Source organism: Rhinolophus ferrumequinum, chromosome 2, assembly GCF_004115265.2.
Source record: "Rhinolophus ferrumequinum isolate MPI-CBG mRhiFer1 chromosome 2, mRhiFer1_v1.p, whole genome shotgun sequence".
NCBI lineage: Eukaryota > Metazoa > Chordata > Mammalia > Chiroptera > Rhinolophidae > Rhinolophus > Rhinolophus ferrumequinum.
In genome coordinates this window covers 78,044,834-78,071,310 of record NC_046285.1, presented here as the reverse complement: position 1 = coordinate 78,071,310, position 26,477 = coordinate 78,044,834, and positions in this window count along the sequence as shown.

The following is a 26,477-nucleotide window of genomic DNA, read 5'->3' as shown; positions in this document are numbered from 1 at the left end:
ACAGTTGCAATCTGGTAATTGATGGCACAACTCAGATGGTTTAGAATTGGGAGAAATTAAAAACACTGTATTATTTTCATTAGAGTGTTAGTTTTATTAATTTAAAATAAGACTTCATTCTATGAGCAATGAGCAACTATTTCATGGATTCTTTGTTCCCATATATTTTGGGTTTAGAAATATTTAAATATTACTGTGATTCTATTAATAAATTAGCTCCATATTTATAAACAAACTCTAATAATTCTGTAGAAAACCTGCATTGAACTGCAAATGAATCTGCAGTACTCCAGCAGTAAGAATATATGAATGTTTTCCTAAAACTATTTAACATTTATTGATGGCTGTTATGTATAATATACTTACATCATGTGATGGTTGTTTATCATAATAGCCCCTTACTTTATTTCTTAATTCATTCATCACTTATTTGTTGTCTCCATTATTTTGGGAACTGTTCTAGATCTTAGATGAAGTTTTCATAAGGACCTCAAGGTCCGTGCACTGATGGAGTTGATATTTCAATTGTTAGAACCAGTGAGCCAGAGAGAGAGATTGGGGAGACAAACCAGTGAGAGAGAGAGAGAGAGAGAGAGAGAGAGAGAGAGAGAGAGAGAGAACACAATTCCAAGATAATTTTAAACAGACCATAGTACAAGGTGTGATAAAAAACTATGGTGAATGCTTCTGCCGAGTGTCATTCAATGGAAAGGCAGGGTCTTCCATACAGGAAGCCACGCATCAAATGTAACAGTGTGTGACAAGTCTCAACTTGTTCAATGTAGTCAGTTAGGTGTGAACTACGGTTGAGAGAAGGTGTGTTTTAAAATGTGCCGTAAATCATGAATCACAAACAATGCATTAACATGAAATAGGCCAACAGTTTCATCCTCCATCATGACAATGCTCCAAGTCACACTTCGCTTTCTGGTTCAGCAATTTTTGTCAAATAAAAATGTTACTGTGTATCCTCAGTTACCGTATTCACCAGATCTTGCACCATGCGACTTCTGGCTCTTCCCCAAAGTCAAAATGACCATGAAAGGTAAACATTTTGAATTGACTGAGGACATTGCGGCAGCCATGACGGAGTAACTAAAGACACTCACAAAAGAGGACTTCCAGAACTGCTTCAGAAAGCAGTAAGAATGATGGGATACGTGTGTCCTAAGTGAAGGGGAGTGTTTTGAGGGGGATTAATGGTAATGTGTCTTTTTCTGTAATAATTTTGTTTCACCGTATTATTTAAAAGAATAATAAACATTCACCTTGTACTCAAAAAAGAGCAAAAAGGGTCGATTTGAATGATGATGCTGGTGGGACTTGGGGGTGAAGTTGAGGTTGGAATTGGAGGTAGGATGTGAGGTCTTATAGTTTGTGACTGTTAAAGGGAAAATACCATATGATTAATAAATAATGTTTCAGAGCATGGAGGTTTTATTTTCTTTATATTTATTTCTCTGTTCTCTTTAGCATATTTTCTGGGGGGGATTGGTGCCATTATCACAGAGAATTTAACAAAGTAAGAGGCTGAACTTTATTTGAAGGCTATATTGTTCTAACTTAAAGTAAATAGTAGATTTTATCAACTCAGAGAAGACAATAATTTAATGAAAAAGCAGACTTTTATTTGAGGCTGTCTATTCTCACATTCATTCAATAAAAACACTTTTGAAGTGTCTTTTCTGTGCAGCTTAGTGGTATTAGATTCTCATTGATTTTGTCTTTTATGATGATAGGCTTATTTGTTTTTTTGTAATATCAAGTCATTCACTGAATCTTTTACATATTCTCAAAATTGAATTAGCTTGTATCTACGTACACCTATCAGGAACCACCACTTAAAGTGTCTGTTCCAAGTAGGCTTTTAATTATCTCTTATTGTAAGAAATCTATAGAAGGTTGATTGCTGGCCTTGATACAATAGCTTAAGGAGTATTCCTTCTGGCTTTTTATTCCATCATCATAATAGATTGGCATTTTGCTTCTTGTCCTCAAAATGGCTGCTACATCTCCAGGCAGGAGAAGGGGAAATGACAATGCCAGAGCTATTATTATCATTTAGCAAGAAAGCAAAAACTTCCCTAGAAATCTCTTGGCAGGCTTCTGCTTCACTCTCATTGCCTAGAACAGAGGTCCATGGATGCCCCAGCAGCAAGGAGTGCTGAAGAAGCAGGAAATAGGATTGCAAATATCTTAAAACAATTTTTATGTATTTCCTGGAGCTTGATACATTGGTGCTCCCAACAAAATAAAAGAACATGGGTAACGATAGATATTAAGTAGCCAGCTATGAGTAATTTGCTACTAATGCTATTTATATTGTAACCCATTGAAAGAAAAATAAACTTTTTTATCCAATGTATTAAAAAAAAGAAAGATATTCTCTGGAGAAAGTTTTAGCCATTTGGCATTTTCCCAAAGTTGTATTATCTCTTTTAGAACTGCACTTTTCTAATTAATAGCTCATAAATGGATGATTGTCAAAGTTAACTCCGGTGATAATAGTAAACCCTTGCAATTACTTTGTGTTCTATATGCTTTACATGAAGTCATTCATTTAATCCTCACGACAGCTGTGGGAAGAAAATACTATTATTATCTCCATTTTATAGGACATTTGAGTCATGGAGATGTTAAGTAACTTGCCCATGGTCTCACAGCTAGCAATTACTGGACCATGATTGAAACTCAGGCAATTAGTCTCAGACCAGCAACACTAAGGTGAATTGTGAGAAGTAATAGTGTGTGGCATCCAGTTGCTAAGAGAGGCATCTGCAGACCACCAACAAGCAAATGAGGACCTCAGTCATCCACGAGGAACCGAATTCTGGCAACAACACTGTGAACTTGACAGAGGACCCTCAGCTCTAATAAGGAATGGAGCCTGTTCTATACTTCGATTGGCTTATGGGATGCTGACAGGAACCCAGATAAATTGTGCCTGGAATTCTGACCCACAGAAACTATGATATAATATACCATGTTTTTCCAAAAATAAGACCTATCCAGGCAATCAGCTCTAATGTGTCTTTTGGAGCAAAAATTAATATAAGACCCGGCCTTATTTTACTATAAGACTGGGTCTTATCTAACTAATCTAATCTAAAACCAGGTCTTATAATAATTTTTGCTCCAAAAAACACATTAGAGCTAATGGTTTGGCTAGGTCTTATTTTTGGGGAAACACAGTATATGTGTTGTTTCAAGCTACTAAGTTTGTGGTAATTTTTTATACTGCAATGAAAACATTAATACAATATTCAAGCTCTAAAATTTGTACGTTATATTTTGAATGAGATAATTATTTACTTTGAGTTTTTTTTCATGCATTACCTCATAATACATAGGTATTATGTGTTATACACATCGGCCTCCACAAGTGGAGTTTGGGACATTGGTGTTCCTTTCTTAGAACATAGTCTTCAAGAGGAACTATCAGGTTGGCCCGAAATATGTTTTCCTATAAGGCAAATCAAGAAAAGAAGATCAGATGAAAAAGTTAAATTTTCTTGTAAGCAAATTGAGAATCCTTGACTGTGACTGCTGCATAATAGCCGTATGAAAGAATATCAGCATGGTTTATTTTAAGGTGTACAATCTAGGCATATGCAATTTTCTTTTTATTGTCAATCATACCTCAGTAAAGCTGGAAAAAAACAAATACTTAAAAAAAAAAAAGAAATGTTATCAGCCTCCTTGAGAAAGCAGCAAATGGATCCACAATTAATCAGTCATTTAAATGAATATTAAAGAAGTTTAAAAATTGTGTACACATACAAAGGTATTATTTTGCTTTGTGATGTCTAATAATTTTTATTTTATTGTACACTTTTTAAAAAATGGATGATTACAGGAGGAACACTCAATCAGAACAGCAAAAATAAAAAAGAATCCCCCCCCCCAAAAAAAATAGGATAGTTCAAAGGGCCTCTAGGACAACATCAAGTGTACCAATATTCACATCATAGGAACACCAGAAGGGGAAGAGAGAGAACAAGGAATGAAAACCTATTTGAAGAAATAATGACAGAAAACTTTCCTATCCTGGAGAAAGAAAGAGACATACAAGCCCAGGAAGCACATAGAGTCCCAAACAATATAACCCAAAACGTCCCACACTAAAACACATTACAATTAAAATGCCAAAGGTTAAAGACAAAGAAATAATCTTAAAAGCAGCAAGAGAAAAGCAGTTAGTTACCTAGAAGAGAGCTCCCATAAGACTGTCAACTGATTTCTCAATAGAAACTTTGCAGGCCAGAAGGGATTGGCATGAAATAGTCAAAGTGATGCAAACCAAGGACCTATATCCAAGATGACTCTACCCAGCAAGGCTATCATTTATAACTGAAGGACAGATAAAGAGTTTCCCAGACAAGTAAAAGCTAAAAGAGTTCATCACCACCAAACCAGTATTACAAGGAATCTTAGAAGGACTTCTTTAAGAAAAAAAAAAAGGAATAAAAATACGAATAATAAACTGGCAGTAACTACATATCTATCAATAATTACTTTAAATGTAAATGGAATTAAATGCTCCAATCAAAATATAGAGTGGTTGAATGGATAAGAAAACAAGACCCTTATGTATGCTCCCTACAAGAGTCTCACTTTAGATCGAAAGACACACACAGACTGAAAGTAAAAGGATGGAAAAGATATTTCATGAAAATGAAAAGAAAAAAAAAAGCTGGGTAGCAATACTTATACCAGACAAAGTAGACTTTAAAACAAAGGCTATGATAAGAGACAGTACGTGATTATAATGTCTTTTTTATATATATTGCACCATTTTGTCTTCATTTTGATGCATTTGCTCATCTTCTTACAGGCATTATGAATGGCTTCATGAAAACAGATAACACAGCTCTAGCAGGTTAGGAACCATAATTCCACTTCTGGGTATTTATCTGAAGAAATCCAAAACTCTACTTTGAAGGGATATGTGCATCCATATGTTCGTTGTAACATTTTTTTTACAATGGTCGAGATATGGAGGCAACCTGGGTGGAAGAATGGAAGAATGGATAAAGAGGAGATGGTACATGTGTACAAATGGAATATTGCCCGGCCATGGAAAGGAATGGGTTCTTGCCATCTGCAGTGGTCTGGATGGACCTGGAGGGAATTGTGCTGAGTGGAATATGCCGTACAGAGAAAAATAGATGCAATGTAATATCACTTACATGTGGCATCTAAAGAACAAAGTAAACAGACAAACAAAACAGAAACAAACTCATATATACAGAGAACATTTTTTGGTTGCCAGAGGGGAGGGCATTGGAGGGGTCCATTGAAAAGGGGGAGGGATTAAGAAGTACAAATTATTTATTACAAAGTTGTCATGGGGATGTAAGGTATAGCATAGATAATATAGTCAATAATACGGTAATAACTATATATAGTGTTGGGTGGTACTAGGCAAGTCAGGGGAATCACTTCTGAAATTATAGAAATCTCTAACCACTATGCAATACACCTGAAATTAATATGAAATAATATTGAAGTTCAAATGTAATTGAAAATTAAAAAGGGAAGGTAAAGAGGAATAAAAGGTATAAATTTCCAGGTGTAAAACAAATAAGTCATGGGAATGTAATTACAACATAGGGAATATTGTCAATTTTGTGGTAGCATGGTACTGTGTCAGATGGTTGCTGAACGTATCGTGGTGATCACTTCTTTAGGTACAGAAATGTTGAATAACTATGGAATACACCTTAAACTAATATAATATTCTATGTTAGCTATGTTTTAATAAAAACCTTAAAAAATAAAGACACCTCATGCATTTAAGAAAAGAGACTTCTCAGAAAATAAGAACAATACTTGTTTATGACAATATTAAAATATTTAACAATTGCAATACAAATTTCTTTTTTTTTTTAACTTTGCTTTCACCCTTTTCCATAATTGACATAACTTGAGCACTTTGTATGTTATTTCTTTTTTAAAAAAGGATAAGAAAATAGTAGTTTTACTCTGGGAAATTGAAATTTGGAGGAGTATTTAACCTGCTAGAGCTGTGTTATCTGTTTTCATGAAGCCATTCATAATGCCTGTAAGAAGATGAGCAAATGCATCAAAATGAAGACAAAATGGTGCAATATATATAAAAAAGACATTATAATCACGTACTGTCATTGAAGACTCTTGTACTTTATGGCCCCTGGAATAGAGAAAAGTAAACTGTTTCTAAAAAATGGAGCCACAGATAATGCACACAAGTTAAGAACCTACACTGAATTGGCCAATCTCAGAATAGATCCACTGGGATTAATCTCATTCTCTTTGATGATTTAAGTAAATGAATCATATGTCACTGGCGGTGGATTAGAGAAAGAGAGTCAAGTGAAGGGGAAAGTCAGTGCAACTGAAGGCACAAATCCAGCGTGGAGGGGTGAAAATAAGATTCACGCAAGAAGGGGAACCATGTCTAAACAGTTATAACAGGATTTCTTAAGTTGTGCTATGAAAACTTGAGAGACAGAGAGAGAGAGAGAGAGAGAGAGAGAGAGAGAGAGAGAGAGAGAGAGAATCAAATGATGAACAATATGGAATAAAATATATGAAACTTATTTGGTTAAGAAAGTTAAGTGTCTGTATTCAGGAATAAATACATGCTCAGAAGAAGGTGTCTCATGTTATCTTTAATAATATGGTTGTTTAAAAATCCCAGGAATTTAGATCTGAGAGGTACCAAGGGGGTAGAAAAAGATAATCAGAGGTTCTATTTAAAGAAGGTATTTCATAAACTCATGAGTATTTCATTCTTATTGATATCTGAAATAATGCAACAAATGTCTCTTCTAAGAAATAATTCCTTTGGCTTTAAGTGTGTTGGTTACTAATATATATACATGTCATAGGACTTGTAAGATGCCTCCATATCACAAAATCTCAACTATGTGGACAACAAATTAGAGTTGCTTTGCAACTTTTCTTTTACCCTATTTAGCTTTAGCATTTTGTCTACAAACATTTTTCTTTTAGTTAATCATTTTCTCAGCAAGCCAGAGAAAACATTCTTTTCTTGAAGATTTTATTGCTATTAATTCAAAGTGATGCAGCATAAGAAACATATTTTTAGTTTATGAAAATATGCTTGACATTGAAGTTTGGAAAGGAATGCTCTGCAATAGTAAATAAACTGATCTATCCTGTCATTGAAGATATGAAGAAGTGATATACATAGACCATCAAACTCATTTTTACTATATTTTTGGTTGCCTTTTTTTCTAAGTAGGAAAAAATAGCAATCCTGAGACATTCCTTATAACTATCAAAAAGAGTCCTGTGTTCAAGTTCTAGAGAACAATAAAGGATAGCACAAGCTCAAATGAAAAAGGAAATCATTATTTTAAGAATAACACAATGTTATTATTATATAAAAACGGTAGATTTCTGTGAAACTAGTCTAATTTCATTATTGTTTCTCTTTTAAATTAGTGTGTTATATAACTTAACCAACATTGGGAAAATCATTTCATTATTGTTAATCTTTTTTAAAGAAAAAAATGCCCTCAAGACATTAATTTTCTATTTATTATAGAATACCTTAATATAAATTGAGTAATAGACCATTTCAGTATGCTGAGTTCTTTCAAGTATATGTAAGTTTCTGAAATCTTAACAAAGTTTTTGCAGTTAATATTTCTAGTACTCTGGTTCCTTTTTTAAAAATGCAAATGTTTCTCTTAAACAAATCTATAAAGTCTTTTTCTTGAAAATTGTCTTTTGTAATTAACGTAAGAGACAGGAGATTAAACAATCTTTTAAAGGAAATAATATTGTCCAAAGGATAAAGTATAAGCCAAATCTCAGGAGATAGCAGTGCTAGAATACTTTCAAGCTCAAAGCTATAATATATCTAACTGGAAAATGACACAGTAATCAAATAGAAAGCATGTGTGCTTCCATTATAAGACAGAATTCAAGGAGTAGTGAGAAGGCTATAAAGACATAAAAAAAAAAATATTGTATCAACTAGCTGCTCTTGTATCAAAAGCAATCCTGTCTGTAGCAATGTTTAAGTCAACTTACAAATGAAATACTGAAAAATTCACTCAGTGACATTAAAGGTAACATATAATTAGCAAGTGTAGAATTCAGTCAGTTAGAAGATTGATCTGTTGTGAGACAAGTTAAGCTTTCACTCTAGATGTCGGTAGTCTCTTTAATTTTTGGGTATCAACAGGATTCTGGTAAGAAACTAGAAAAGTAGGAAGGGAAAGGATATTTGAGTGATAATATTCTTCTAATTTAGGACTAAATGATTATTTTGATCCTGGAACTCAGAGAGCTTCTTCTAAACAGTTGTTTTTAACCAATAGAAGCACATCACCTGAGTATGATCAAGGGTTACTGCAAAAGGTAGTTGGAGTTGTTAGCTATATTCTGCATATCATCAAATTGTACAGTAGCAACAGGAAAATAAATATAGTAGAGAGATTATCAGCAATTATTAAATTAGTACAGTAAAGAAAGAAAACGTGTATTTTCTTGACTCAACTTTGAGTAGATGTAGAAAAACTACTGACATTTTTTTTCACTAGTATTTTCTTGTAGAAATTATAAGCAGACTAATATTGAAATACATCAAATTTATATATAGTATTTTACTTTTCTCTTAAAATAAATTACAATTTGCAAGAAAAGAATTACATATATATTATGTATATATAATTAAATATATATAATCCATATATATAATTTTACATATATATATACACACACACACACACACACACACACACACACACATATCCTCTTCAGGCCCCAATCTCAATAATCTGTTATGTCTTTGAAAAGCAGTGAGAGTGGGCTATGCTTGTGCTTTTTTGAGAAAGCTCTCATAGGAAGAATCCATTTTATTTTACAGATCTAGTTCACTAAATGTAATAAAACTCTGATGGTAAATGAAAATGGCTACTACAGTTCCTCAAGTTGGTAGGTAATTTCTTTTCCCAATTTATAATGCCCTGCAGTCCTACAATTTCTTTTTCTAGTCACAGATATGATCAAATATGTATCCTCTATTGTTGGCTAGTAGCCGCCAACATAAGCTACCATTGTGAATGAAAGTCTCAATAGGAAACATGGGCACCAGTGTTGATAACCAAGCTATACGTCTGCATGATGTTTAGGCTGTAATTAAAGCCTTCAGAGGAGTTATTACTGTGATGTTTGTTTTTTTAATAGGATATTTTTATTACAGAATGCACTTATTAGGCAAAGTATATATTAAGAACCTGAAAAAGCCCAGAAATAATGTAGAAAAGAAAAGCAATATGGCTAGGCATAAGGTTCTGTAAGCATACAAAACATGTTGCATTGAGGTATATGCATGCAATTTTACCACAAAAACTGTATTGGCTTTTTATTCATTCAATAGTATGTATTAAGCCGTTTTTCTGTGCGAGGTAAAAGATATACAAATTATGCAAGAAAGAAGTGGTCCCTGTTCTCGGGAAGCTTAGTGTCTAGAAGAAATAGTCAATAAGAGTAAACATTGCTGCAAAGTGTAAAATTAGTATGGCAAAGTATCACAGGTGCACAGTTAAATCTTTGGGTAGGAATGATGGAATCAGGCAATGAAGACTTACTAATGAAAAGTGGTATCAAAATTAAGAATATATTTAAAGAATTAGCAAACAAAGTATCCAAGAGAAAAAGTGGAGAGAAATCTACTAGATAGAGTAAATGGCATCTGCAGAAGCCTTAAAATAAGAGATAACATGGAACATGAAAGTCATAAAAAGAAGTCTAATATGATTGAAAATCAAGTTAGGGAAGAAGAGAGCAGTAGGCGAGCTGTCTGGTCCCTCCCCCAGAAGTTTATTTCCTGCGACCAATCATATCCTTTCTACCTGCTGATCTTCTATATTCCTGCATCACCAATGTGGTCTCTCTGGTCTTCTTTCCCTTTCCCTGATCTTTCTTCTGAGTACCCAATGGAAGACCGAGGAAAACGTTTTATAGAAGTGTAGTAATCTCTCTTGTGTCTAGGGCTGCAGAGTATTCTATTAGGTTGGTGCAAAAGTACTTACGGTTTTTGCAATTATTTTTAAACTTTTAAACCGCAATTACTTTTGCACCAACCTTATACCTAACCCACATTTGATCTTCAGCAAATTATTCCATTTCTTCATACCCATCTATGTTGACTCTGTTCATTGTCTGATTTGTCTTTAAAGGGTTCTTTCCCTTTGAAATTCAGATTACGTAGTTGCCTTACCATCTCAGTTCTGTGATGGACACAATAACAATTATGATCTTGTTATTTATCCAAGTTTTCTCACTGTTACAGTGGAAGTTAACATACTTTGGTGCTTTCTACATCTTAAATGGATGGAGAAGACTAGATATATGCTTTTTAAGAATATTAGCCTAGTATAGTGTGGGAAGTGAACTATGTATAAGGTGAAAAATTTGGAACTAGGGAGAGAAATTATTTGTGCTGTAATACAGGTAAGATTTTATGGTAGTCTAGACCAGAGTCATACTACTGGGAGTAGGAAAAATATGCATGAATTCAGAAGAGATTTAGGAGAGAGAAATGACAAGGTTTAGGAATTAATTAGAGGTATGACAGATGGAAAAGTCAAAGATGATTTCCAGGGTTGTGGATTATGCATAAAGGATAATTTTGAGCTACTGGATCTTTTTCTTGTTTTTCTCTTCTTGATTTTCATTTTTTGCAATCACAATTGGTATTACTATATTTTAATTAATATATTAGTATCAAAGAAAATCTTAATTTGTCAGTTCAATCAAAAATATATATGTTTATGTTGTCTATTCAAGTGCATAGTGGTGATTCTTTTCTGTCTTTCTTTTTTTTTTTTTAATTATATACTTCTAGTCACTTCTTTTATTCAGATAGAGGAGTTCACCAAGATGTTTAGGGATTTTTTGTTATGCTTTTTCTATTTCTGGAAGGCATCAGACTTTGATGCCGTAATCTAAGTTGGAAACTCAAATAGAAGTCTTGGCATTTATTTGGAAAACTCAATCTCTACAACTGAGCTTAGAAACAAACTACATTTTCATGGGGATAGTTTAGTTTTATTCCAAGACTGGTACACTTGACTTGTAATATAGACAGTTGCCTTATAAATTCTTCTTAAAAGTCGTTCTGTCTTTAAAAATGTTATAATACTTGATTCAAAAGTAACAAGTATTTATCATCAGTTCTAATGTTAATTTCCTTTTAAACTGATTTAGACTTGTTCGGCAAATCTGTGAGCTGGGAAAAACAACCATTTACTCTGTCTCATAAGATCAAAAATACACAATACCCAAGCATTATCTTGACTTCTGGATTTTTTTTTTTGACATGGCTGTACTTACTTAGGTCCCTCCTGTAACAGAGGAAAGTTCTTGGCCTCTCTGACTCCAAGCCTGCTTTTGCTTAGAAGTTCAAAAGCTTCTGCTTAGTCTCGCACATAGGCATGTTAATCATTAGAGACATTCTGCTTGTGTTTGAATGTCACAAAAACAGCTCCTTACCAGAAAGTACCTCTTTCAAAGAGTATACTTTTCTGTCGCGTCCAGTGCAACAAGGGCAGTGAGGGTGCGAGAAGGGGCTGTTTGGGTTAAGCTTTTAAGAAAGAAACAAACAGAGACTTAATGCAGTTAAATCTCTCAGAAGGCCAGGGGTCTCTCAGTCTCAGAGGACTGGAGCCCAGAATAAGGCCGACTGAAGGTTTTTATTGATAGGTATACAAATACAAGAAAGTAACATTATTTCTTACATGGTCTGTGAGACTCACACATCATAGCAGAAAAATGTTTGTTCCAATCACCCTTTGTCTATAAACAGCCGAAGCACAAGGCCCCATGATGTCTTACCTAAGGTATGTACCTTCTCAGGGTCAAGTCTCTCATATTGTAACAGCTCCATTGAGATAAGTGGAGAGAACTGATCTTTATTGTCTTCATGATTCCTCTCACAAACAGGTGCAAGGGAAAAGCCAGAGCCGGCAACAGACTTTCCCAGGCAGGGAGAAGGGGAGGCAAGGCCCCTTTCCATATTTCTCTAAGGCAACTCATTAGGAGTCGGTCCCCACTTGGTTCCGCCTGGCTTAGGTTGTGTCTCCCGTGAGATATCTTACCCGTCTTTGGCTGCAAACCATCTTTTAGGGACCTGACAGAGAGACATAAGGTGTAAACACAAGGATGGAACAGAGTCCCAGAAAGGCACAGTCTTACAGACTCTTCTTTCCTTAAGGAAAGACATGGGGGGACAGTTGGCTAGGCTGCTGTGTGACTACACTTTTCTTATAAGGGAAGTGTATATTTCTTATCAAAGATTTTCAGGAACCTTGTTACCAGATTCATATCAAGTAGGGTCAACAGACTAAGCCCAATCTTCCTCAGATCCCTGAGACCCTCAGAACCCAGATGTAAGTGGTCATCAATCACCTCTTGTCCCTCCCATTTCCCCTTCCCTTGACATAAAAGAAGCCTGAACTCTGGAATTTCTTAAGATTGTATGAGACACCACCAGGTCTCTCATCTTCTCAGTTGGTGCCTTCTCAATCCAGACACCTTTGATGTTTATTTGGCCTTTCAAAGAATCAGGCACATGAGATTTGGACTGGTAACACTCCCAAAGGGTGGCATAGATATTGATGACTGTCTGGGCAGTGCTGAGGAATATGGCTGTTCACAGCCATGCAGTGTGTCTGAAGGAAACTTCAACCAGCTCAGAACATGTTGTCCTCATGCAGAGCAGGTATTACTGAGACAGAGTGGTGAAAGGAAAGATGAAAAGCTGATTTATTAAATTAGTTCAGAAAATTTAACACCTAAATATTATTCTGAAGTAGCTGCTTGTTTATTTCTATCATGTTTTCAAATGAAACACATTCTCAGAAGACAAAACTTAGGAAAAGAAATATTTTATTAGCTTAGCTGGCATGTAAGTCCAATATTCTTTTATTCATCTCTCCAGTTATCCTTCATCATCCCAGTTTATCCTAGCTTTGAAATGAAGTATGGGAAATTTATTTTCGCCATGCTGTACTCTGGTTCAGTCTTGGTTTATCGAGGGGATGGGACATTGGAACAGACCTTTTATAGAAGTGAGAGGACTCCTCCAAATTTTCCTTAAATATCAGTATAAATCATATTGTAAAATTCTAGAAATTGTGATTGCGAAGTCTCAGTTACCAATGGAAAAATAAGGGATGTTAGGGAAGAATATACCAGCTGGAAATCATAAAACTTAGTCTTTGAAATTTATATATTGCAAGGATTTTTTAAAGAGATGGATACAAACATAATATTTGGTAAGGTAGCATTAAAATAAAAACCTGTTAAATAGAAAACACCAGGCCCTAAATGGTGTCAGTTGTTCTAAAAGTCATAGTACCAAACCTAGATTTAATAGCTTACCTGATTGTCATTTTTACCTCTCCCAGAAACATAATCTTTATCACTATATTTGGAATTTTTTGATTAAGGACTAGTGAGGTAATCTGTAACATGGGCACTTTACAATACCCATGAAGTGAAGAGGCAATCTGCTTGATGAAACATTTCCTGTTCTCTCCTGCCCACCCAAAGATTTCCAAGCCTAAGAATAACCCTTTTTTTCCCCTTTGTTAATAGCTTCCTGGCCCCACCCTTATTTTCTACAAAACCCTTCCATTTATTCAAAATCTTGGAGCACCTTTCTAATTGGGATGCTTCTAGATTCATGAATCAATTAATAGAGACAATTACATCTTCAAATTGACTTAGTTGAATTTGGTTTTTAACAATACTTTACCGTTAAAACAAGGATAAGAAGATGATGAGAAAGAAATTACATTCTCCCTTTCTAGGTTCTTCGGCTGGTCTAATAATTCAATTGATATAAAACAGATTAACAGGAGGAAAATAAACAGAAGTTTAATAATGGGTATACATGGGAGAGGCCCAGGAAAACTGAGTGACCCCTGAAATCCATCACCTTAATTACCATCCTCAGCTAAAGACAAAACAAGATGTTGGGGGTAGGGAGAGTCAGTCTTTTGAGTTTACCAGAAAAAGCCCAGCAAACAAGGGAAGGTGGGTATGCTGATTGAAGTCTTTGTCGTCTCCATTGATAAGAGTTTCTAGAGATTGAGTCATTCCCCCTCTTCATGATACAGCAAGGGAGACACCCTATAAATGGAGTAAATGTTTCTTACAAAGGGTAACTGTTATTTAGTTTTCAGAGCTTCTCCCATGTCTGCTGTTTTTTAAAAATAACCAGCCTAAAACCTTCCTTATGCCAAAAAGACATATTTTGTGGTGGCAAATTCTGTTCCCCTACAAAGGCATAAATATTTCTTAGAAATTTAACTTTTGTTATCTCTGCATTTTGTGGTTTACTCACATAAAATGAGAATCCAACTAATTAAAAATTAAATGAGTATTCGATATGTAACTGTTCAAAAGGTTAAAAAAACAAAACAAACAAACAAACAAAAACACAGGAAGAAAAAACCAAAAGGTATAAAAAATACATTTCACCTTTCTTTTACTTTTATGGGATTCTTAATCTCACTTAGCTGTCAATCATTCTCATTATTTTGGACACATTCTTCAAGCAATCTAAATTGTTCCCACAGTGGCAGCAAAACCAAATAAACAGTCAAACACTGAAAAGCCTGTGATTTCACCAGAGACCTGAAACAATAGAGTGGCCCAGAAATTTCCTATTAAGAGGAAAGGGGTAGGAAACCACAATGACAGCTTTATCCATAGAAGGAAAATATCCTCTGTAGTTTTTCCTCAATGTGCCCCATCAAAAACAAAATATCTTAACAACCCCAAATAAATAATAACAACAATGAAAATTTTGCTACGTACCAGATAAGAACTGTATTATAACAGCCAAAAAGTTGTATTTTGAAATGCAATGTAGCTCATTTAGATTAATTATATGTATATAATTATACTGGGGGTACCAAAAAATGTATACAAGTGGACACTTTGATCAACGTTGTTCAAGCAGTAGTTTGCTGTAATCAGAAGTGTCTGGACGCTGATGGTAACCACTTTGAGCACCTCTTGTAATTGCAGATGTCAAACATGACTTGTATTCATCTTTTGTTATCGGTATATATTGAGTATTACTATTGTAATACAGTTTTTCCCTTTCTTAAAGTGTGTATACATTTTTTTGGCATCTTCTGTATGTATGATGTAATTTTTTAAATAGTTGTGAAACTTAGATTTCTTTCCAATAAATTAAGGTGGTTTTCTTCATACTTACTTTATAATTGAATTTTCTTTTTGATGCTATTAAATACTTTTGGGATTTTTAAATTTTGATGCAGGAAAATCCAGATAGCACAATGTCAAATATTTTTGCTTATGTAATTAGTTTTTAAATAAAATTCTAACTGGCAGTGATCAATCTCTTTCAATCCCAGTATCAGAATGAAAAAGCAATCAAAATTCTGTGTCAAAATATGTTTTTTTCTCAAACACAAGAGTCAAGTTTGTTTACATTGACTTTTAAAGTGTTGATTAACAAGTTGAGAATAGAACAGGAATGGTAAGAATCACAAGGTTGCCTTTTATTTAGAACTTATAAAAAAATGGGAAATATTGTCATTATTTACCTATGAGAGAAAAGAAACCAAATGAAGATAAAACGAAGGCTATACACAATAGCTACGATTATAATGGAAATCAATGTGGTGTAATTTATTCTGTATCAGATTATGAAGACAGAGCATTCTGAAACAGAAAACAATAAAAAGTGGATATGGACTTTAAAAAAATATGCAGTGTGAGATAGCTAAATAGTGATTAAAGGGAAAAAATGATTAAAACTCAAACATTGTTAAAGAGTTAATACTAAAAATCCTTGAAACACTGTGGAAGGAATTTTCAGTTAATTGTTTGCATATAATCAGATTGGAAGCATAATAAGAATATTTGCTAGGCATTTAGCGGGCCACTGTAGTTGATCATCTAAATGAAGACTTCTATACTTGGAGGGAATTATTCCAAATTAATTCAAGAAAGAGTTCACAGGGTATGGTTTTTGACAGTTATGAAAAAATTCTAGAGCTCCAGTTTAGGAACATTTTCCCCTTGTGTAAAGGTATCTGCTATTTTGCTTAGTTTGTGGTAAGTAATCTGCATAAATCCATAATGTAGCTGTCAGATTCTTTTCTTTCTTGGCGCATTATAATGCTAATAGAGAAGTGAAAAACAGAATTTAAAAAATCTTTTTAGACCAAATATCACTACACTTGACATCTGTATACTCTCTGTGATAAATATAGCATCAACTTTTCTATGCTAGTGCTTTCATAATCTTAATGTCTGGGCATTAGTGCTACACAGTATTTGCACAGGACAATCATATTTTACTAATGGAAGTTAGAGAGAGTTTTTTACTGTGTGAGGCATTCTCCTTTCATTTGAATGAGTTGGAACTGATAGTGGATAAATTCTTGAATTGATATTTGAAAATTTATAAGCATCATTTGCCAATCATTTCCTCAGTTTCTTTCATCTAAAAGTCTCCAGTGAAAACATTGTAGTTAAAGTGAAACTGTGACATGGAAATATTGACTCAAGAAAATACCTTATCAACTCTTTAAACTATTTACAATTTTCAGAGTAGGAAGAAAACTCTCAAATAGTTCATTCCAAAGACATGAATCTATGAGGATCTTTTTGGCTGCTCATCATTTTGGGAAAGCATTGGTGACCATAAACAGAAGTTTGCCTTTCACAAATGTAAAATTTATTTATACTCATAGCAATATAAGAAGTAATTATTTCTAAATTCTGGAGAAATACAAAATAAACAAACAAAAACAAACATATAAGCCGATAAACTGTAAGCTTTATTATCGTTGTTATTTCATCTTATGTCGTAACAAGGAACCCTTAGGTCAACAAGTTTAGAGCAAGTAGTCATATAACTAAGCAGTTTCTAGAGCATCCAATTAGAAATTAAGTATTTTCTTTGCACATTTATTTTTCTTGTTTAAAATAGAATTTTATCTACAAAAGGACTACAGGCTGTGTCCTTTATGTGTCCATAAATATGTTAGATTGACGTAAGAAGGCAGCCAAGCTGTTAATGAATTCTACAGAATGCCAGGGAAAATGTGAGGTAGCACAATTCAAAAGCAATTCTGAAGAGAGTATCTGAAAAGCCACCTTCCCTCCTGTTGACAAGGAAGATGTTAGCATACTGTAAAAAAATGGAAATTTCACAGGAGAAAAATACCTTATATAGAAAGAAAGCCGTAAACAAAAGCTAGTATACATACAGTCAGGGGATGGAGGGCCTGAGTGTTTTCGCTCCTGAAGTAAGGACCCTCATTCATAAGATATCATGCTGAAGTTGCCAATTCACCCCAAACTGGAAAGAAGTGGATTTTAAGATGATCTTTCTGCCTCTTTGACTCTGTCTCTGTATCTCTCTCATACACTAACGCACATACACACAGACACACACCAAATTTCTAAAAATCCCAAATGCTCATAACAACAACAGCAACAAGCAAACAAACACACCCAAAATTCAAGACATCTCTATGTATACATAGGGGGTTGGATAGGATAGCTAGGTATATATTCCAGTAAACATGTAATATTTGATACTGTTTTTCTCCTAGTACCTTTAAAAATGATTATTCATTTTCTTTTGAGGTGAAATTTATTTATAGTGGTATTCACAGATATTAGGTGTAAAATTCTATGAGTTTTGAAAAATTTATAAATCTTGTCATCAAGATAAAGGACATTTCCTCCATGTTAGAAATTTACCTCACATTTCCTTCCAGTCAATCTGTCCCCCTATGAACTACCACTCTTCTGACTTGTATCAGAAGTTTCTCTTAGGAATTCATGGAGAAAGCTTGTCCTATGAAAATTGTAACAGTAAGATTAAGTGCACTGAATCATGGACAGTTCTGGTGAGGATCTCTTGATATTGTTATCACACACCAGGGGACAAGCTGATCTTTTTCTGATTGTTTTTTTATACAAAGCCTGGAAGCATGACTGACTGTACTCTACACACTTACCAGGGCAAACTGTCATGAATGATACTAATATATTAATGACATTGTCACAATGTAAGCCATCACAACTATTGGTCTTATATCCCTAGTTAAACAGAATGATGAATAAGCAATAGAAGATACAACATTATTCTGTGGGTTCCAGAGAGAGAGAGAAACAGAGAATGAGAACTTCTCATATTATTAGAATAACCTAAACAGGTGGAATTCAATAAAGTGACATTGCTGAAGGCAACTAATAATAACATGAACAAAAATTAATAAATTCACATAAGAGATCTGATTATAGTATAAAAATCTATTTCTGGAATGTAAAATTTGATTTTCAAATTAAACACCCAGTAGATAAAATGGTGAAGATACTTACCCCTGAGATGTGAGTTAATGAACTGCCCAATAAGAAGCCAGTATCTATCATCAGCAATAAAATTGGAAACCAAAAAAAAAAAAAAAAAGGAAAAGGAAAAGGGAAAAAGAAAATGCCCTTAAGAGACTCAGTGGTGTATCTATGCTTGGGCTATCTTTCTGGGAAGGACGTAAATGGAGAAGGAATATTGCTAGGTATCACCCAGATGACATAGGCTAAACATGTAAAATGTATCCAAGCAGAAGTTAGCTTAATGAATGAGCACCAGCAAGAGTTGGTGAGAGGACATAAAGATAACCATGTCCTTCTACCAAGTGTCCCTAAGCACCACTGTTTAAAGTGAAGATACTTTTGAGTGAAACAGGGAGGGACTAGGTTGAATTTCTCAATTTCTTTCTTTCTTTCTTTCTTTTTTTTTTTTTTTACTGTAGAATTCTTTGTTAAAATAAAATGTTTTATGTAGGGGTGAACAAAGTGGATGAATCAGAGCCATTCTGACATTTCCTCATCTTACGGTCTTTGGTGGTGAATTTCAGGGACACTCTCTGGATACATGTCTTATGTCATCCTTTAAGTTTCTAAGCTCTTTTAAAAAATATAAAAAAAAAAAACAAAATAGATATTTGTCATAGCAGTTTGATTCAAAGTGGAGAACTGACCTAAGAGAAGCCCATTTGGGGGCTGTCCTGAGCAAAACTGTTGTGTCAACTGTTTTGTTTCACAATTACATTGCGTCCGCAATGACAGCTAAAGACACAGAGACTGGAATGAGCAGAGAGACTGACCTGAAAGGCCACAGGGCAGGGATGTTGAACATGAGCAAAAAGAAAAAGCTAAGTAAGCTAGTCAAAGGGAAGAGGAGAGTGGTGCGAATGTACATATACACAGACGAAGGAGGCAGACACCATGTGGACCTCTCCCTGATGGAGGGCAGGAGAGCCCCCAATTCCAATGCTGTTCCTGTTCCTTAAGTTCAGCTTGCAGCAGGCCTGACATTTCCATGCTTTGGAAGATCTTACATGTCTGCTTTCATACATTACAAAACTTACCTTTCTTTCACCAGAGTTTAGTGAGATTTCGTTTCTTGTAACTGAAAGCTTCTATACTAGAAAAAGAAAGGAACAAAAAGAGAGATGAATGCAGTTGTGAGCAATAGCATCTGGAAAATTTGTGACACTGGTTAAGGTATTATGACTGGGGACATGGAATCGAGACTTCTTCACCCAGGAAGAAAGCTGTCAGTTCATAGATGTGTGATAGGAAAACTGTGAACACAATCATTTAGAATCCAGAGAGTATAACTACTCAGGGAGAAGAATTGGGGAGATTTAGAAAAATATCAGTTTGGTGATATTTATTTTTATTCTGTGGTCACTCCTTATAGATATCAGACACTGAGAAAACAGATAACTCTCCTGCTTGGGGCTGCTCGACTGGAAGCAGATCATGAAAAATTAAAATAATTACATAAAATTGCTTTACGAAGCCATTTCTACTGGTTGCTAGCACTCTGTGACCATTGAGGTTCAGGTACAAAAATGCATCGTGCCAATTGAAGCTGATATTTCAAATGTGCTGTGTTTCAGGTTAACGTTAACATTGAAAAGCAGCAATGAAAGAATAAAAAAATCCTAGCAATGGCAGTTGAGTCTCTGGAATGGGCAGGATTCCCTGTTTTCGGGAAACTCTTCTTGGGGAGTCTTCCTTGGGAGGCATATGTGTGGGCTGCCAGGCTGCAAATCCATACAGACTCCATCATCTAGAGTCAGCTGAGGTTGTTAATAAAATTTAGTTAGGTGCATGCTTGATAAATGGGGTGGCAGGAAATACTTACATATCTTGATTTGGCATTTAACAAATAAAATCCCCAAGGGTAAAGTATAACCAGTGCTCCAATAATTTTATCACCAGCAAATCTTCTTAAAGAGGGACTTGTGCCTGACATAAAGCTGCATGGCAGTGAGTCCCAGACTCTCAGGTAATGTCTGGCACTGAGTTGAAAGGCCTGGGATGAGGACACAGTTAGCTGCAGCTATAAGATCCCACTCTATGGGGCAAACTTTCTACTTCCCTTCTCAGGACAGATTCTCAGAAGCAATGGAAAGATTCCACTCCCCTGCCTTAGATGACTAAAGAGGGATTCCTCCAGAGACTACCAAAAACACATCAGCTGATCTATTATGGAAATAATTATGTGCATGGAGTGTGGTCAATTCACAGTATTTTCCCGAAAGGACTTGTTGATTTGGGGCTGGGATGGCAATGCTAAATAAAATTCATGCAAACTAGACAGGCAGAGAAGCTTGTAAGTGGGGAGAGGAGAATAGAGCAGAGTTACTGAGAAAATCAGAGCAGAGGAAACGCTGTGGAGGAGGACAGAATATCTCGTCCCTGTTCTGTGGTAGCACCCCTTGTCCAGTTCTCAGGAAACCTGCTTTGCCTTTGGATTCCATGGTATCTCCAGCTATGCCTCCTTTTCAGTTAAGCTATGTTGAAAGGGATTCTGTTCCTTACATTTAAAAGAGACCTGGCTAGAAGAGTTAGAGGTTTCATAATAACTTCCTTTATTATCTTATTACAGACTCCTAGCCGTCCCACCGTAATTGCTGTTGCCTCTCCTCTTGCAAGCCTTTCTATTTCCTTGAGAACTTTTGGATAGAGAACCAAATGCAGTAGTTCATAGACTACATACGTACAGATTGCCCAAGGACTTCCACTGCCCCACTCCAGGGCTTCTGTGTATGAAACCTGAAATTATTTCAGTGCCGTTGGTTCACTCTATCCTCTTTCCTGCGCATTTTGACATTTTAGGTATTTCCTTAGTTTTCCCTGACACTTCAAAAACAACTTGCCATTGATTTCTTTTCATTAGTTATGTCCCCCAAACCCATGTGACACTCGGCGCCTGTTTCTGAGCACCACATATTCAAATGTAACAGCTGCCAAGCTGCAGGGGCAGGTCGTAACCAGACAACCTCCTTTCATTTCCTGACTCTGTGCAGTAAACATTATCCTGCCACAAAGCTGAGAAGCTTCTCGTATCATGACACCTCCTGAGAATGCACAATTTGAAACTGCATCGTGGGGAACAGGAGAAACAGACTCTGGTGACAGGGGACTATTCACTATTAATAGCTTAACAGAGGGTAATGGCAGGTATTCGTGCAGTATAATGACTATTTATTATGTGCTGCTTGTAACTAAAGGCACTTGTTATCATTTATGTGAAGATCATCTTTGGAAAAGCAATAAAAGAGCAGCTTATGCATAACAAAGCAGCAAACTTAGATCGGATAAGCTTATTATTAAGCTAGTAATTTAATATTTATGTAGTGTATTTCAGTGATTTTATTTTAGTGTGCAGCTCTAGTGAAGTAATACTACTTTGTGTCAGATATGGAGTTCAGGGCTTCTGTGATTTTCAAATGCATTTTAAAATTACAAATCGTTTCTTATGAGGTCATCTTTTAAGAGATTTTAAAACCGAGCCCTATTGATGGACACAGCAGTGGCTGGAAGGAACAGAACAGGAAACATTTCTTTTTAAACTCATCCTGGCAGTGTTTTAAGGAAAAGTTTCAGGTTGATCGGTTTCCTGATCAAGACATTTATTCTCATGAAATAATAAAAAATATTCTGCTTGCAAACCAGCTCTGCTTGTGTTAGGTTGGTTACCTACATTAGGAGACTTGATTTATTTCTACAACCCGGAAGATGCAGAAGAAAGGAAAGGAGAACAAACAGAGGGATTTTTTAAAAAATGAGTCAATCAATCAGAAAAGAACTTAGAAAAGAAGGAGACACCTGATCATTTATAAAGGTCAATTCCTACATGATCTCAGCAAGTCCAGAACATTTATTTGAGATCATTTCATGTCTGTCCCTGAGCTTCTAGAGAATATCTTTTGTTAAATGTCTTTCATCCCCTCAGTTTATTTTCAATTCTTCTTTTACATCAAGACAATGTTTCCAATTTAATTTGAAAGTCATTGACCAGAAGTTTTTTGTTTTCATGTTTTGTGTAATTTTTCAAAAATTGTTAACATAGAAAACATGTTATGGAGAGAAAACAAGTAGAGGGATAGCTTAACTGGATGGATATGTTAAAATCTTTTGTTCCATTTGACAGCAACTATTCAAGTTCTCAAAACTTAAAAAAAAATATTTAACAAGCACATATATATATATGTGTGTGTGTGTGTGTGTGTGTACACACACATGGTCAGCAATAAAGTTCATGAACTCATCCTAGAAAAAATGCTACATACCTCTTTGCTAAATATCACTATGGTCACCTTCGAAGTACTCCCCTTGGGAAGCTATGCACCAATGCCAGTGCCTAGTCCATCCTTTAAAGCAATTTTGGAACTCTTTTTCTGGAATGGCCATCAGAGCTGTTCTCGTATTACACTTGATGTTCTGAAAGTCATCCAAATGCCTTCCTTTCAATATTCCTTTTATCTTTGGGTAAAGAAAGAAGTCATTGGGGACCAGATCAGGTGAGTAGGGAGGGTGTTCCAATACAATGATTTGTTTTCTGGCTAAAAGCTCCCTGACAGACAGTGCCATGTGAACTGGTGCAATGTTATGATGCAAGAGCCATGAATTGTTGGGGAAAAGTTCAGGTCATTTTCATCTAACTTTTTCATGTAGCCTCTTCAGCACTTCCAAATAGTAAACTTGGTTAACTGTTTGTCAAGTTGGTAAAAGTTCATAATAAATAATCCCTCTGATATCAAAAATGGTTAGCAACATCGTTGCAACAATTTCGCTAACTTAATTGTTGAACCTCGTTTGTGTGTGTGTGTGTACACTCACACACATTATAAAATATATTTTAAATTCCTGAAATGTTGCCTTATTGTTATGCAAGGAGTCCATGTTTTATATCATTGGTTGAACTTGTAATCTTCTTTCTGAATTTTTATTTCCACTTTTCTTTCTTTGAAGATTATGCATAAATCCAATGATAAATTTATTTCAATTTTTAATATTATGTAGCCAAGGATTTACTATAAAAGTCTTATGATATATAAGATGTATTTAGTATTGAAACAGTAACTGTTTAAAATCTGGCATAATTCATAAGCATATTACAGCTAAATGCTACACCATAGATGCAATACTTTATTATTTCACTATATTTATTGATATCATTGGAATAATTGGAATTTTTTTCTTTTTTCTTTTGTTTTTGGATAGCTAACATCTTGACTCTTGACTGATACTTATAGTGTCAGCACTATGGAATGCAAAAATCTTATGCCACAATTTTATACAACTGAATTTCTAGGCAATTGAAACCAACAGGATGGCTTGAGTGACATTTTAAAATTGTTTTCTTCCTCCGAGTGGTTTTCATTTAATCACAATAGCACTCTGGCTTCTATCTTAGGTCCTGAAGTCTTTTGAGGCAACATAGCTAACAAGACATATGTCCTTTTATACTATTTTCATTTGTTAATGTCACGGGATTATCTTCGCATGACCACAATGAGTTTATTCAAGGAAATTAAATTCAGCCAGAAGAAAAACAGAAGGAAAAAAAACAGGATGATAATGGAAATAAAATATCACCCGAGAGGGGCTTTTGGCAAATAGACTTATCACTTTTGACAAACATTGTTAAGGTAGCTTTTTGGAGCATTGTGTATGAAGAATAAATATACTGATGTTTAAGGCCAATATGAAGCAGGATGCTTGCGAGAAACACCTCTCAGTATCCTTCTAGCTATGCGCCTATGTCTACTTCTTGGTCTCTCACCAGCAAAAGGAATTCACCTTTGCTTCACAGGTCCCATTAATTTAGCCTGTGTTACTCTCTCCATATGATTGATAATCTGTTCTATTTTATAGAGTCTAGTTTCCCTCTCTAAAACAGTATGAATAAGGGTCTCAAGTTTCAATTCTCTTTAGTGCACTCACCCATCCCACTTTGGGGATCGTACCTTTGTATGTGTTACTTCCTTTTGTGTACAGTTTTGGTGGGGAGGGAATGATCTAAGGGTTCCGACTGGTTTATTTATTCCAACTCTGCTTTCAGGGCTTCGGAAATTACTCAAAGTTGAGTTGGCAAATCCATTGGACACACTGAGAGATAGACTCAAGTCATAACTGCATTTATCACCTAATTCCCCAAAGCCTCAACTTTAAACAATTAATCCCGGTAGTATTTTGAATCCCCAGATTAAATCGACTCAGTGTCTATAAATCTCTGAATGCTGTGTGTTCTTACCTTTTCCTCATGTGTATTTAGCTTCCTTGATAAATGGCAGAAGAGGTGCCATTAGGGAAGCTTTAAGGACAGTTTACAGACCATTAAGTTAATGATCTGTAATTAATTAATACCTAAATTAATGTTGTCATGGTATCTCAGAGTCCTTCTTTAAAGTAGATCTGGCCTCTCTTTCATTCAAATAGTTCTGGGTCTGTGATCTAACTCTGGAATGAACACTTGGTGAGAAGATGAGACTCTCCATTGTGGTGACTGAAATTAGACCTCTGCTCACAAGGCTTAGTGTTTCTGTGATTATATATTGATGAACTATCAATAAGAATGACCTCTGTATTATTTGTAGTGATCAGTAAACCACAGCCAAAGATATCTGTGGGTTAAAATATTCTGTTTACTGCTTTGACCTTGCTGCCTATTACAGTAGCTGTGACAACTGTCCCTTAGGAGGTGAGGTGCTGTCAATTGGCCTCTTCACGATCAGAAGCTACATTTTGATGGTAGCATCTCCCACTTTATCTCTGATCAGCAGAGAACACCCATGGGATTTTCTAAGAATTCAGGAATTCCCCTCTTGTTAATGCTCAAATAGAGCTAAAATTTGAGCGATAATTAGGTGATTGATGAGTAGATTGTACATACTCCAATATCCCTGTCTTCTTATGCCTTTGGATCTTTCCTCTGTGTTATAATCAGGAAATTCTGGCATCTCGAGTTCTCCTGATGTACATCATTCTTCATCCAGGTCTTAGTCAACCAACTAATAATTGTGAAAGCCACTTCTAGCAGCTAACGCAAACACATTGAATCGAGGAACTTTGGGGAGTTGATCATATTGATAAATTCAGACATTTAATATAGGGAATTGATTACTAGAGCAGAGTGCAAGAGGGGGAGATAGTGTTATTCAGAAGCTCATACATAATACACTTGCCACGGAGGCTCCTGGAATTATGCTGCTGCCACTGCTGCTGTTGGAACTGCTGCCTGTGACACAGGGCAGGGAGCTGGGAGCCCATGTGCTTGCTCCTGATGTTGCTGGGACTTCAGGCTTCTGGGACCTACTGCTACATGCTCTTGCCCATCTCCACTATGTTAGGGGCTCCTGGGCAGCTCTCATAGCATGCTTTGCTCCTGCTGCCACTACAGCAATGAGAAACAGGAAAAATAGCATCTCCTTTCCTTCTACCCTCTATTCTCTAGCTACTGACTCTTATTAGCAGAACCCCATTGAAACCTTGCGGGCAAGTAAGTACATATGAAGAATTCAGATGAAAGGCTTCCGGGACCTGGCTCTATAGAGGCAAGTGTGGAAGGGTAATTGTGTGGGTTCACACCTATCCCAGAGTCCACTTATAATCCTTTTCCTTTTTAGAATTTACTATAAAGCTTTCAGGCAATCTACAAGATATAATAAACATAGAAATCAAGGAATTTTGAAAATTTCCAGAAATTTAGACATTTCACGTGACATTAATTCCTTTCTTTGGTTCAAAGAATTTTAGCTGGTTCTGGAAATTTCACTTTCTTATTGTGGCCCTTCTTTATCTGTGAGTAGAATCTTTCAATTTTCTTTCTCATTCCTCTAATAATTACATTCTTTCTGCTTTACTTAGAAAAATGAACAAAATATTTCATCATACTGTTGATAAGCAAGAAACTTATTAATCTATTTCAAAAATATGTAACGAATAAATTAATCAGGATTTAGAGAAAATAAATACTCTGAAATAGATCAGAACAATTTCTTTAAATTTTGTTTTGGTTTGAGTATCTCAACGCTCCTCATATTTCATGTCAAACATCGTTCTTTTTTCAATTTTTATTGAGGTATAATTAACAT